Source organism: Drosophila mojavensis, unplaced genomic scaffold (genome assembly GCF_018153725.1).
Source record: "Drosophila mojavensis isolate 15081-1352.22 unplaced genomic scaffold, ASM1815372v1 contig_136, whole genome shotgun sequence".
Lineage (NCBI taxonomy): Eukaryota > Metazoa > Arthropoda > Insecta > Diptera > Drosophilidae > Drosophila > Drosophila mojavensis.
This window is the reverse complement of record NW_025318667.1, coordinates 4,349,358-4,366,071: the sequence shown is the minus strand read 5'-3', so window position 1 is coordinate 4,366,071 and position 16,714 is coordinate 4,349,358. Positions and strand designations below refer to the sequence as shown.

General features: G+C 35.8%; 1 long non-coding RNA gene across 1 annotated transcript; it reads right to left on the bottom strand.

Moving 5' to 3' along the window:
• Nucleotides 1-979: 979 nt before the first annotated feature.
• LOC26527432 lies at nucleotides 980-10,023 on the bottom strand. The gene is made up of 3 exons (XR_006358042.1): nucleotides 6,713-10,023; nucleotides 1,381-6,650; nucleotides 980-1,319 (listed from the first exon to the last, which is right to left on the bottom strand). It is a non-coding gene; the product is annotated as an uncharacterized LOC26527432 (long non-coding RNA).
• Nucleotides 10,024-16,714: the final 6,691 nt, after the last annotated feature.

Here is a 16,714-nt window from a genome sequence, read left to right as displayed (position 1 = left end):
CAAAAACAGAAGCATATCAATAGGAGCGCCACAGTAAGAGATGATCGACTAGAAAATGCCATAATTTCTTGAGCATTAATTCAAGATTTGGGCATTTTTTAACCAACAAACATATGTAGATACAATAGTCTTTTTAAATGCAGCTTAGTGTGTCCTCTGATAAAATCTTCTACCACCATCTGGCTACGCTTTCACTATACACTTAAAATGAGTCTAGGGTATCGAAACAAATGTGAAAGCAAATGCCTAAAGTCGATACATATCCGACCATTGGGAAAGTTGCAGGGTTAACTAACAGTATCACTTGAAAAATGCGTAAAGAATTACAAACAAACACATAGCTAGATCATAATATTTCAACAGAAAATCTTTATTCATACAAAGGAATGCAAAGTAAAAATTCCAATGCTTTCAAATCTGAATATGGCAAGGATGATGCTGAGCTCCAATGAGTCCAGACCAAAATTCAGAATCCAACTGAATCCAGAAATATACAGGCGAATCAAGATCAGTCCAGGTGAGTCCTAATTGGTCTAGATAACTTCCGCTAAACCCAGCTGAGGTTCGAAAAGTCCCATTGAGACTCAATGAATCCCAATGAGTCTGATGAGGAAGCACAGGCCAGTGACCACTGACGATACCAAAACATCGTCAAAAAGTTGCACCGAAATTCACTTCTCGATTTATTTGATTGTTCAAACATGAACATACATAATAATAAAAATAGAGACAGTACTCGAATAACCTGCGCGTTATCCGACACAAAGTAATAAATATGTCATCCCTTAGTTGCAGCGACCAATGCAGCGTCTAATATATGTAAATGTAACGTGAGCCTGGGCCCAAAGATTCAAAAAAAAGGGACACTTAAGTAAACATCTGGGCACTTGTTTGTGTGAGAAAATGCACCCTTCCAGTGACTGGAAGTAGTTTTAAGAGTCTCTGTTAGGTATATAAGAACTAGGATTTTAAGCAATAAAGAGTTCAGTTAAGATCTTGAATTCGGCAAATGTGGAGTGTTTTTCATTTTAACGCTCTAACATTGATCGAGAAAACTCCATCATAGTCATTATTGCAGCAATAGAATATTCATGATCTCTCGAGCCCAGTCCCATGCCTCGCCGCTCAACTTAATTGAAGAAACTCCATCATACTTGCAGAAACAGAATACCTTTGGTCTTTCGAGTCCAGTCTCATCATTTTGAACGCCAGTCTCATCATATCGAATGCCCCCGTGATCTAGTAGTGGTAGAAATTCCATTATACTTGCAGAAATACTTTTGATCTCTAGAGTCCAATGTCCTCTTTTTGAATACAAGCTATAAATTGAATCACATATAGTATCTTTAGTATCTTTATGGTCAATAATGTAAAACTTACTCCACTCTCCGAGCTACTTGAATGAAGAAACACCATCAAATTTGCAGAAACACAATTTTCTAAGTATTATCTTGATCTCTCTAGTCCAGTCTTATATTGAATGCCCCCGCGATATACTTGAGTGAAGAATCACCATCATACTGTCAGACACAGAATACTTTTGATCTTTCGAGTCCAGTCTTCTCGCCACATTAAATATGGATTTTGCAAAGTTGCCATTTTTATGATATCTTGAGTTCAGTTTCATAATACTAAATACCTCCACGATCTAATTGAATGAAGAAAGACCATAAAACAAGCAGACATAAAATACTTTTGATCTTCCGAGTCCAATCTTCTCATCATATTAAATATTGAATTTGCAGAGTTGCAATTTTGATGACATCTTGAGTCCAATCTTCTCATCATATTGCGGAGGTACCGCGATCTACTTGATTGAAGAAACACCACCAAATATGATCTATCGAGTCCAGTCCTCTCATCATATCTCATGTTGAATTTGCAGAAACACAATTTTCCTGATGCCTCGGGTTCAGTCTAATCATATTGAATGTCCGCGAACTACTTGACTGAAGAACCACCATCATACTGTCAGAAACAGAATACTTTTGATCTTTCGAGTCCAATCTTCTCTCATCATGTTGAATATTAAATTTGCAGAATTGCAATTTTGATGACATCTTAAGTCCAGTCCTCTCATCATATTGATATCTTAAGTCCAGTCTCGTAATATTGAATACCCCCGCGAACTACTTGATTGAAGAACCACCATCATACTGTCAGAAACAAAATACTTTCGATATATCGAGTCCAGTGTTCTCATCATATCTCATGTTAAATTTGCAGAAACACAATTTTCTTGATATCTCGAGTCCAGTCGCATCATATTATATACCTCCGCTATATACTTAAAGAAACTCCGTCATACTTGCAAATACACAATTTTCCTGATACCTCGAGTGCAGTCACATCATATCGAATACCTCCGCGAGCTACTTGATTGAAGAACGACCATCATACTGGCAGAAACAGAATACTTTTTATCTCTCGAGTCTAATCTCATCATAATGAATACCTCCTCTAATCTTCTCATCATATTGAATACCTCCGCTATATACTTAATCAAAGAAACTCCATCATACTTGCAAATACACAATTTTCCTGATACCTCGAGTGCAGTCTCATCATATCGAATACCTCCGCGATCTACTTGATTGAAGAAACACCATCATATTTGATCTATCGAGTTCAGTCCTCTCGCCACATTAAATATGGATTTTCCAGAGTTGCCATTTTCATGATATCTTGAGTTCAGTCTCATTATTAAATACCTCCGCGATTTTCTTGATTGAAGAACCACCATCATACTGTCAGAAACAGAATACTTTTGATCTTTCGAGCCCAATCTCATCATATTGAAAATCTCGGCGATCTACTTGATTGAAGAAACACCATCTGATTTGTAGAAAGACAATTTTCTTGATATCTTGAGTCCAGTCGCATCATAGTAAATGCCTCCGCGAGCTAATTGATTGAAGAACGATCATCAAACTGGCAGAAACAGAATACTTTTGATCTTTCGAGTCCAATCTTCTCATCATATTGAATATTTCCACTAATCTTCTCATAATATTGAATACCTCCGCGAACTACTTGATTGAAGAACTACCATCATACTGTCAGAAACAAAATACTTTTTATCTCTCGAGTCTAATCTCATCATAATGAATACCTCCTCTAATCTTCTCATCATATTGAATACCTATATACCGCTATATACTTAATCAAAGAAACTCCATCATACTTGCAAATACACAATTTTCCTGATACCTCGAGAGCAGTCTCATCATATCGAATACCTCCGCGATCTACTTGATTGAAGAAACACCATCATACTGTCAGAAACAAAATACTTTCGATCTATCGAGTCCAGTGTTCTCATCATATCTCATGTTGAATTTGCAGAAACACAATTTTCTTGATATCTCGAGTCCAGTCGCATCATATTATATACCTCCGCTATATACTTAATTAAAGAAACTCCGTCATACTTGCAAATACACAATTTTCCTGATACCTCGAGTGCAGTCACATCATATCGAATACCTCCGCGAGCTACTTGATTGAAGAACGACCATCATACTGGCAGAAACAGAATACTTTTTATCTCTCGAGTCTAATCTCATCATAATGAATACCTCCTCTAATCTTCTCATCATATTGAATACCTCCGCTATATACTTAATCAAAGAAACTCCATCATACTTGCAAATACACAATTTTCCTGATACCTCGAGTGCAGTCTCATCATATCGAATACCTCCGCGATCTACTTGATTGAAGAAACACCATCATATTTGATCTATCGAGTTCAGTCCTCTCGCCACATTAAATATGGATTTTCCAGAGTTGCCATTTTCATGATATCTTGAGTTCAGTCTCATTATTAAATACCTCCGCGATTTTCTTGATTGAAGAACCACCATCATACTGTCAGAAACAGAATACTTTTGATCTTTCGAGCCCAATCTCATCATATTGAAAATCTCGGCGATCTACTTGATTGAAGAAACACCATCTGATTTGTAGAAAGACAATTTTCTTGATATCTTGAGTCCAGTCGCATCATAGTAAATGCCTCCGCGAGCTAATTGATTGAAGAACGATCATCAAACTGGCAGAAACAGAATACTTTTGATCTTTCGAGTCCAATCTTCTCATCATATTGAATATTTCCACTAATCTTCTCATAATATTGAATACCTCCGCGAACTACTTGATTGAAGAACCACCATCATACTGTCAGAAACAAAATACTTTCGATCTATCGAGTCCAGTGTTCTCATCATATCTCATGTTGAATTTGCAGAAACACAATTTTCTTGATATCTCGAGTCCAGTCGCATCATATTATATACCTCCGCTATATACCTAAAGAAACTCCGTCATACTTGCAAATACACAATTTTCCTGATACCTCGAGTGCAGTCACATCATATCGAATACCTCCGCGAGCTACTTGATTGAAGAACGACCATCATACTGGCAGAAACAGAATACTTTTTATCTCTCGAGTCTAATCTCATCATAATGAATACCTCCTCTAATCTTCTCATCATATTGAATACCTCCGCTATATACTTAATCAAAGAAACTCCATCATACTTGCAAATACACAATTTTCCTGATACCTCGAGTGCAGTCTCATCATATCGAATACCTCCGCGATCTACTTGATTGAAGAAACACCATCATATTTGATCTATCGAGTTCAGTCCTCTCGCCACATTAAATATGGATTTTCCAGAGTTGCCATTTTCATGATATCTTGAGTTCAGTCTCATTATTAAATACCTCCGCGATTTTCTTGATTGAAGAACCACCATCATACTGTCAGAAACAGAATACTTTTGATCTTTCGAGCCCAATCTCATCATATTGAAAATCTCGGCGATCTACTTGATTGAAGAAACACCATCTGATTTGTAGAAAGACAATTTTCTTGATATCTTGAGTCCAGTCGCATCATATTAAACACCTCCGTTATATACTTAATTTAAAGAAACTCCATCATACTTGCAAATACACAATTTTCCTAATACCTCGAGTGCAGTCACATCATATCGAATACCTCCGCGATCTACTTGATTGAAGAAACACCATCATATTTGATCTATCGAGTCCAGTCTTCTCGACACATTAAATATGGATTTTGCAAGGTTGCCATTTTCATGATATCTTGAGTTCAGTCTCATAATATTAAATGCCTCCGCGATCTTCTTGATTGAAGAACCACCATCATATTGTCAGAAACAGAATACTTTTGATCTTTCGAGTCCAATCATATTGAATATCTCGGCGGTCTACTTGATTGAAGAAACACCATCTGATTTGTAGAAAGACAATTTTCTTGATATCTTGAGTCCAGTCGCATCATAGTAAATGCCTCCGCGAGCTACTTGATTGAAGAACCACCATCATACTGTCAGAAACAATACTTTTGATCTTTCGAATCCAGTTTTCTCATCATATTGAATATTGAATTTGCAGAATTGCACTTTTTATGATATCTTGAGTGCAGTCTTCTCATCATATATATATCTTTAGTCCAGTCTCATAATATTAAATATCTCCGCGATATACTTTTTTCAGAAACACAATTTTCCCGATACCTCGAGTGCAGTCTCATCATATCGAATACCTCCCTCATCTACTTGATTGAAGAACCACCATCATACGGGCAGAAACAGAATACTTTTTATCTCTCGAGTCTAATCTTCTCATCATATCGAATACCTCCGCAATCTACTTTATAGAAGCAGTACCATCATATTTGATCTATCGAGTCCAGTCTTCTCGCCACATTAAATATGGATTTTGCAGGGTTGCCATTTTCATGATATCTTGAGTTCAGTCTCATAATATTAAATACCTCCGCGATCTACTTGATTTAAGAACGACCATCTTATGTTCAGAAACACCATTTTTTCGATACCTCGAGTGCAGTCTCATCATATCGAATACTTCCATGATATACTTGATTGAAGAACCATCATCATACTGTCAGAAACAGAATACTTTTGATCTATCAAGTCCATTCTCATCATATTGAATATCTCGGCGATCTACTTGATTGAAGAAACATCGTCTGATTTGTAGAAAGATAATTTTCTTGATATCTTGAGCTCAGTCTAATAATACTAAATGCATCCGCGATCTACTTGATTAAAGAACGACCATCAAACTGGCAGAAACAGAATACTTTTGATCTTTCAAGTCTAATCTTCTCATCATATTGAATATTTCCACTAATCCTCTCATCATATCTAATACTTTCGCGAACTACTTGATTGAAGAACGTCCATCAAACTAGCGGGAACAAAATATTTTTTATATTTCGAGTCCAGTCTTCTCATCATATTGAACACCTCTGCGATCTACTTGATCTACATACTATTTGCAGAATCGCAATTTTCTTTATCTCTCACTCGACTCCATTCCCATCATATTGGATCTAACCGCGATCTACTTGATTGAAAAAACTTTTCATACTCTTAGAATCCAGTTTCACCAGTACTGATTGTGAATCGCATATTCTTCCAAAGAAAACTGAATTTTTTTTCCGTCAATTTTGTTAGAATATTACTCTCCAACGATCTCCAGTCCTTCTCGCAAGGGTATTGCAATACATATCGTTGATATATTCAGCAAAGTCAATCACTTTAAGTTCGTGTCATACAATTCCATCCACAGACACATTTTTTGCAGCCCTTGCCGATAAAAAGAACAAAACATCATCTTGAATTGCTTTTGAAGCTTAAAATACACTTACCTTCAACAATAATTCAAATTTCTTCATCGTCAATAATCCTCAGCTCAGTCCACTCCCTGATCGACTTAATTGAAGAAACTCCATCATAACCATACTTGCAGAAATAGAATACTTTTGATCTCTTTTCTTTGGTCAAAATTTTACCTTCCAAATAATGATATCCAATCCTACTTAGAATTTTCAAAAGATAATCGCAAAACATTTAGCATATATATATTAAAGGGGACATCACATCATCATGTCCCCGCAATTTCTTAGATCCTTTAGAAGAATGAGATCAATTTCATCAAAAATAGAAAACAATATACATTTAGCTTTGCTTTTAAGCGTGAAAGCTAATTGAGTTCTAATCAATAGGCTCGGAAATGAATGTCAGAATCAAAGAACAATAATAATTCGTTTGAGGTTTATAGAAAACGAATGCTCGTAATTAATTAAATTCAGTTGAGGCTTAGAGAAACACGAAATAGCGTTATCTCTATTCACATTGACATCTGGGCCAGGAGCTTTGTTCGACTAATGCGCCTTTATACGCCCATTGATCAATGCGTTATCATTGGCACCATAACTGTTTTGAATACAGCCCATTGGATGGCTTTTGCCAATATAGAATACGTACGTAAGAGACTAAAGCTGACAGTGACACCAATGAATAATGAGCAATGAATTATGTAAATAAGAAATATGTTTATTTAGCGCACTGTTCAATTCATCACTAAAAGTCAGACAAAGATATATCTCTCTTTCTAATTAGCCATGCCACACACTAGCGGCGTACACTTATTCTCTCATACTTATTTTTAGAAAATGTTCCAGTAATATCTAAATACAATTGAAAAGGCTACATAACCTGATTAACCATTTTCCATGGGTCAAGAGTACACAACGAAATAAGCCAACTTCAGGAGTCTCCACATTTCCTATATCCTAAACCCACAGACCTTCACTGATCAGTATCAGATTCCGTTGTCATTCTTGATGAAGAGAATGCACGCTGCTACGACTCTTTCAATACGATACAAAGACCTACGCAATTCTCGAATAAAATAGATATATGATGCAGGTAAGGAAAATGACCAGAGAAATATCTATATAGAGTAGGAAGCACCGTTCACCGCTGTTTCAACGAATCCTGAAACTGATACCAAACTTGCAGCAGGAAAATTCTACTAGCCCAAAATCTCCTTATCAGACGCTCATTGCCCGATTAATAATATATCACACTTAATTAGATTAAGGTAATATGTAAGAATTAGGAATAGAAGACATCGCTTTATCGGGCGACAATATCATAACTGACGAATCATACCAACATCGTTTGCAGGTGTTGTAAAATATGACAAAAACATGATAAGGAATCCCCACATAGGCTTCATAGCTATTATGTTAAAAGTAGGATAAAAAGATATCGCTTGAACCACACTTTACATCAAACCAAAAAAATATTCTCAGCAGTCCACGTGACTTGGAAATATACTAGAAATAGGAATAGGAATGGAAGACGTCGAAACTACGGACGACAACTACGGCATTACATTAGGGTTATATGTAAGAATTAGGAATAGAAGACATCGCTTTATCGGGCGACAACATCACGACTGACGAATCATACCAACATCGTTTGCAGGTGTTGTAAAATATGACAAAACATGATAAAGAATCCCCACTTAGGCTTCAAAAACACTTTACATCAAACCGAAAAAATATTCATTAAAAAAAAAAAACAGCTACAAAGCACGTTACTTGAAAAAAAAACACAGCTATTATGTTAAAAGTAGGATAAAAAGATATCGCTTGAACCACACTTTACATCAAACCAAAAAAATATTCTCAGCAGTCCACGTGACTTGGAAATATACTAGAAATAGGAATAGGAATGGAAGACGTCGAAACTACGGACGACAACTACGGCATTACATTAAGGTAATATGTAAGAATTAGGAATAGAAGACATCGCTTTATCGGGCGACAATATCATAACTGACGAATCATACCAACATCGTTTGCAGGTGTTGTAAAATATGACAAAACATGATAAGGAATCCCCACTTAGGCTTCATAGCTATTATGTTAAAAGTAGGATAAAAAGATATCGCTTGAACCACACTTTACATCAAACCAAAATAAATATTCTCAGCAGTCCACGTGACTTGGAAATATACTAGAAATAGGAATAGGAATGGAAGACGTCGAAACTACGGACGACAACCAAGGCATTACATTAAGGCATATGTAAGAATTAGGAATAGAAGACATCGCTTTATCGGGCGACAACATCACGACTGACGAATCATACCAACATCGTTTGCAGGTGTTGTAAAATATGACAAAACATGTTATCAAATCCCCACTTAGGCTTCACAGCTATTATGTTAAAAGTAGGATAAAAATATATCGCTTGAACCACACTTCTCAGCAGTCCACGTGACTTGGAAATATACTAGAAATAGGAATAGGAATGGAAGACGTCGAAACTACGGACGACAACTACGGCATTTCATTAAGGTAATATGTAAGAATTAGGAATAGAAGACATCGCTTTATCGGGCGACAATATCATAACTGACGAATCATACCAACATCGTTTGCAGGTGTTGTAAAATATGACAAAACATGATAAGGAATCCCCACTTAGGCTTCATAGCTATTATGTTAAAAGTAGGATAAAAAGATATCGCTTGAACCACACTTTACATCAAACCAAAAAAATATTCTCAGCAGTCCACGTGACTTGGAAATATACTAGAAATAGGAATAGGAATGGAAGACGTCGAAACTACGGACGACAACTACGGCATTACATTAGGGTTATATGTAAGAATTAGGAATAGAAGACATCGCTTTATCGGGCGACAACATCACGACTGACGAATCATACCAACATCATTTGCAGGTGTTGTAAAATATGACAAAACATGATAAGGAATCCCCACTTAGGCTTCAAAAACACTTTACATCAAACCGAAAAAATATTCATTAAAAAAAAAAACAGCTACAAAGCACGTTACTTGAAAAAAAAAAAACACAGCTATTATGTTAAAAGTAGGATAAAAAGATATCGGTTGAACCACACTTTACATCAAACCAAAAAAATATTCTCAGCAGTCCATGTGACTTGGAAATATACAAGAAATAGGAATAGGAATGGATGACGTCGAAACTACGGACGACAACCAAGGCATTACATTAAGGCATATGTAAGAATTAGGAATAGAAGACATCGCCTTATTGGGCGACAACATCATAACTGACGAATCATACCAACATCGTTTGCAGGTGTTGTAAAATATGACAAAACATGATATTAAATCCCCACTTAGGCGTTAAAACAGTTTACATCAAACGAAAAAAAAACACAGCTATTATGTTAAAAGTAGGATAAAAAGATATCGCTTGAACCACACTTTACATCAAACCAAAATAAATATTCTCAGCAGTCCACGTGACTTGGAAATATACTAGAAATAGGAATAGGAATGGAAGACGTCGAATTTACGGACGACAACCAAGGCATTACATTAGGGTAATATGTAAGAATTAGGAATAGAAGACATCGCTTTATCGGGCGACAACATCATAACTGACGAATCATACCAACATCGTTTGCAGGTGTTGTAAAATATGACAAAACATGATAAGGAATCCCCACTTAGGCTTCAAAAACACTTTACATCAAACCGAAAAAATATTCTTTAAAAAAAGCACGTTACTTGAAAAAAAAAAAAAAAAGCTATTATGTTAAAAGTAGGATAAAAGGATATCGCTTGAACCACACTTTACATCAAACCAAAAAAATATTCTCAGCAGTCCACGTGACTTGGAAATATACAAGAAATAGGATTAGGAATGGAAGACGTCGAATTTACGGACGACAACTAAGGCATTACATTAGGGTAATATGTAAGAATTAGGAATAGAAGACGTTGCTTTATCGGGCGACAATATCATAACGGACGAATCATACCAACATCGTTTGCAGGAGCAACACAGCGTCTCTAATCACTAGTACTCTAGTGTGGGAGCGCTTAGCTGGCGCCGAGCAGGGACCCATATTCTTCACAGTTTTAAAGTGAAAAGGTGACGTGTCAATAATTCAAAAAAATTAACCTATGTCATATTCACATCAACTATTAAAAAAAAATTTAATTTACAACTCTGTGAGAACATGACTAACGTTGTTATCTCCATAGGAAACGGGCACTCAATTTTAATTCAAGCTCAAGCCGTACCAATTTAAAATTATGGATCTCATCCTGTCAAGTTTGTAAAATGCAAAAACATGGTAGACATCCAAATAAGCCACTTCTATAACCTACACTGATACCAACATATCCATGCGAAGGAATACACGTGGATATCTTCACATTACAAGAAACACAACTCTTAAGTTGTATCGATAAAATTTTAAAATTTACAAACTTTCTCCCACACCATCTAGATCTGCGATACATTTACGCAGCAAGTTATCTGAAGTGCTTCATTAATTCACAGTCCCCAAAATTATAAATAGAGATAGAGAAGAAGGTCGTCTAATATCCCAGCTGTACTATAATATACTATACTCCAACACAAAAAAGTGAAGTTAATGGAAGCGATTCCATTCAACCTTTTTAGATAAATTTAGGTGCTTAAGACAGACATAAACTATCAAATAAGAAAAAATAAAAATACACTACACCTATACACTTCAATGAAGAAGACGAAGAATATACCAAAACTAGCGCACAGTAAGACTAAGACAAAAGAAGATTAGTAAAGAAAACCGCAACGAGACAATCAAAACACAAACCTGCAAAACTTTTCATAAATCACACGTAAGATAATAGCAAATTGTATCCAAAATGTAAAAAAAAAAACAAGAAGGAAGAAAAGAGAGAAAATGCTTATTAAAGCATTTTGTCTCAAGGTTGCAATTTCTCCACAATTATATCGTAATAAAAATAAAAATACCTATTTTAGCTTCCCCAAATAACAGCACACCCACAGCGTTTTTCACGTGGTATAACCTTCCTATAGTCTTCCGAACATTCATGGCAATGGGGATTTCCGAGATGCCAGAGTGAATGAAATAAATGCGCTTGCAACGTTGGATGAATCGTCACAATCACAAAGGAATACCCAATGCATGGAATGGAATGCCTTGAATTAACTTGAAGGTGGATTAATGTCTCTCTTTATGTTAATTTCTGGAATTATAGTCCTGGACACTGGAACTATCGAAGACCTTGAAAATTGGACTATCTTGAGGACAAATATCATTATAATGGACAAATGCATTGTGGCGCATTGAAGTTTGCTGGTGAAACGCCCGGTTTGTGCTGCCTTAGTGGTAAAGTGACATTGCCATAAGTGGTCCCGCCACCAGAGCCATTGCGTTCCCTGCTTTATGGCGAAACACTAGAATCACGACATTTTCTAGCGAACACTCAAAAATACAATGCCTGTTTCCAAATGACTTCATTTGGGGCGGAGACGGATATAATCCGACATTTAAGGTAATTTACGTTAAAAATTTTATTTTCTATGATTGTAAAAAAAAAATTTGGAATAATGTAGTTTGTTAGATTTCTGTAAAAAGTGTTTGTAAATCTAACTATAACTATGGCTTTGAATTTAAAGATTCAAGGCCAGATTTGCCATCGCATTGGATCATTGCAACCTATTGAAGATGCACAGCACAAATTCTTGCAAATATACTTCATGGGCAATATGGAAGAACAACTTGACCGGCGTCAAGAAATCAACACAGCTATGAAAAGAGCAATTCTCCAAGATTTGCAGCAAATGCTTCATGAACATCATGCATTGGTCAAGCTGTTCAAGACTGCTTTAGAGCGCATGCCAAGTGATGACTATAAAGTAGTAATCAGAGCAGATAAAAGACCAGCTGGAGCACATGAACGCACATTTAATGCTCCAACAATCGATGAAGTGGCAATCCTGATTGTTGGTGAAAGCTTGGAAGCACGCGATATTGTGCTTACACGACGCAGTACTGGGCAACTACAAAGAATATCTGAAACGCACCGTTCATATGACGCTTTACAATACCCGCTGATGTTTTGGCAAGGAGACGATGGATATCACGCAGGCAATCAGTTCAAACCAATGTACAACTGTTGAATCCTAAGCAGAGGGAAATCTATGATACACTGATTAATGCAATTGATGATGGAAATGGTGGCTTATTTTTTTTTTGGATGCCCCCGGTGGAACTGGGAAAACATTTCTCAAGTCATTGATTTTGGCAACTGTATGTGCGAGATCGGAAATTGCGGTAGCAATTGCTTCTTCTGGAATAGCGGCCACATTGTTAAACGGATGCCGTACGGCTCACTCAGCTTTAAAATTACCATTAAATCTTCAAGCTACTGAACAACCGACATGTAACATTTCAAAACACTCCGCAATGGCCAAAGTTTTAGTAGCATCAAAAATTATCATATGGGACGAATGCACAATGGCGCACAAACGCGCATTGGAAGCACTAGACCGAACATTAAAAGATCTGCGCAATGACTCGAGATGTTTTGGTGGTTCAATGATTTTATTATCTGGCGATTTCCGACAAACACTACCAGTAATTCCAAGATCTACTGCTGCCGACGAAATAAACGCTTGCCTCAAAGCAGCAAATCTGTGGCGATATGTAACCAAACTTCAACTGTCTGTAAATATGAGAGTTGCATTGTTGAACGATCTATCTGCTGATGATTTCTCGAAGCAATTGCTGAATATCGGTAATGGCCGTATTCCTGTTGACGAATCGAGTGGCTTGATTTCATTTCCTCAACATTTTTGCAATTTCGTCTCATCAAAAGATGAGCTTATCAACAAAGTATTTCCGAATATCATTGCCTTCCACAAAAATACTAAATGGTTAAGTGAGCGAGCAATTTTGGCGGCTAAAAATAAAGATGTGGATGACCTTAATTTTATAATTCAAAATAAAATCGTTGGTACTCTGTATTCATTCAAATCTATCGACTGTGTAACAAACGAAGATGAAGCCACTAATTATCCAACTGAATTTTTGAACTCCTTGGATGTGCCTGGTTTACCACCGCACAATTTACAACTGAAGGTTGGCTCGGTAGTTATCATGCTTAGAAATTTAAACCAACCAAAACTGTGCAATGGAACGCGTTTGGTGATAAGGAAACTGATGAGCAATGTGATTCACGCGTCGATACTCACAGGAAAATTTAAAGATGAGGACGTTCTTATTCCTAGGATTCCGATGATCCCAACAGATATGCCCTTTGAGTTTAAACGAATTCAATTCCCGATTCGTCTTGCTTTCGCCATGACGATCAACAAATTACAGGGCCAATCTTTGACTATTTGTGGCTTCAATCTAGAAAATGCGTGTTTTTCTCATGGTCAATTGTACGTGGCATGCTCACGTGTTGGCAAACCATCCGCATTATTTGTTCTTGCACCTGACTAAAAAACGAAGAATGTCGTTTACTACAAGGTGCTTGAATGAAAATCCGATTAATAAATTAATCAGAGTGTATCCCAACCTGAGCAACATAGCTTTCAACAATTTTTTACCTAGAAATAATGGATAGGGCAATGCAACGTTTGCCAGGCCAGCTAGTTTACTATATTATACAGTAGTATAGCAGTAAATAAATAAATATAGTCAGTCAGTCAGTCAGTCAGTTTACGGCACAGCCTCAAGCGGACCTGACTGTTCAGAAAAAGAAAACCAGTAGAACTGATATGGCTCAGTTTATATTCCGACGAGAGATTTTAGACCTATTGTTACTAAATTATATAAAATGTATTACTTCATTGAATACAAAGGTATTCACAAGAACCCAACACAGCGTCCCTTCATTAGTACTCTAGTGTGGGAGCGCTTAACTTATATCTTCAAAAATAGGATTCGAAGACATCACTTTTCGGGCGACAACCGTCGCAATGAGATAAGTGCAATACAAAACAATGCGTCTCAAATATCTTCTCCGCCAAACATCTCTAAATAGGAGTTTAGATACTCTCTGTTCACTATAAACCACATATTAATACACTTACCTCAAACAGTAGTGAACATTTCTTGATTGTCTATAATCGCCACTCACCGATCTACTTTATTGAAGAAACTTCAGCACAACCAATCTTGCATGAATAGAATACTTCTGATTTCTTGACTCCAATCTTACTTGACTTGGATCTTGACTTCTGATCTCACTCCAAACAATGGTCCACATCATAATTCGGGCGACAGCCATCCCAACACTCAGACCGCATACTCAGAGAGAGTATGTACGCTTTCGAGCCTCTGAGTATACTCTATACTCAGGAAAATGCAGCTAAATACGCTGCAGCTCACCAACAAAAAAATACAAAATCAAAAACAAAAAACTCAGTAGCTCAGTAGCCTTGACAACAGTGATAAATAAACAAATGTAGTCAGTCAGTCTACGGCACAGCCTCGAGCAGACCTGACTATTCAACAAAAAAAAAAAAAAAAAAGACTATTCAAAAAAAAAAAAATTTTTTTTCCAAATCAAAAAGAAAAATAATTCAAATCAAAAATCTGCAAAAATTCAAAAAAAACAAAAGATTAAAACCTGACTGTTCAAAAAATAAATAAAAAATTCAAAATTCGAAATTAAAAAAAAAAAGTTAATTATTAAAAAGTGTATTTTTGGCTTTTTATACTTTTAAACTTTATAAATATTTCAAATTTCAAATCAAAAATCTGCAAAAATTTAAAAAAAAAAATCTAAAGATTAAAACCTGACTAATCAAAAATAAATAAAAAATTCAAAATTCGAAATTTAAAAAAAAAAAAGTTAATTATTAAAAAGTGTATTTTTGGCTTTTTATATTTTTGGACTTTTAAACTTTATAAATAATAAAATTGTGCGCGTGCGTACAAAAGCTAAATATCTCGAATGTTCAGGTATTTGTTTGTCTCAAACATAAATTTGTGTAAATTATTTGTTTTATATATATAGAGACTGTTAGGCGGTACGAAGTTCGCCGGGACAACTAGTTTTTCAATAAAAAAAAAAAAAAAAATGAAAAAAGGAAGTCTGAGCTCAACGAGAGCCCGAAGGAAACTGAAAGCTTATGGCTTATGTTGGCTACCTCTAGTCGATTCTTACGGAACAGGGTCGCAATGACGATAGGAGATTTTAGAGATGTGCCCCACTATGATAATTTTTTATCGATAGATGTTACTCAGAGACAGTGCAGCATTCGTTGCATATTTACGCCTTCGAGCCTCTGAGTATACTCTATACTCAGGGAAATGCAGCTAAGTACGCTACAGCTCACCAAGTTAAAAAAAAAAAAAACAAAATACAACAAAAATTTTCCAAAACAGGCCATAAAAAAAAAAAAAATATATATATCCAAAAATATATAAAAAAAAAAAATATGAGAAAAAATTGTTCCAATGCAGGCCACACATATAAAAAAAATCAACCAAAAAAAATTTTCCAAAACAGGCCATAAAAAAAAAAAAAAAAAAAAAAAAAAAAAAATATATCCAAAAATATATACAAAAAAAAAAAAAAAAAAAAAAAAACAAAAGAATGTCTGAGCTCAACGAGAGCCCGAAGGAAACTGAATGCTTATGGCTTATGTTGGCCACCTAGTCGATTCTTACGGAACAGGGTCGCAATGACGATAGGAGATTTTAGAGATGTGCCCCCTATGATAATTTTTTATCGATAGATGTTAGCAGGAGTTAACAGAAAAAGGGTTAGCTGAAAGGTGGAATCGTTACACCGAGTTTTGATGACTAGGAATTAATTGTCATTAGATAATGCTGCTAAGCCGAATAATTCAGTGATATTAATATTTCAAAAAAATTGTAACAACAGTGAATTGAACAGCTAGACACCAGTCTTTGTCCGTAATATTTAAATCGAGTGGCAAGAATTGCATATGTGTTAACTTAAGCTAACAGCTCACATATTTTGCAAGAAAAAATCTGAGGAAATACTTTGAACTATTTATAAATATATAAATATGTTTACG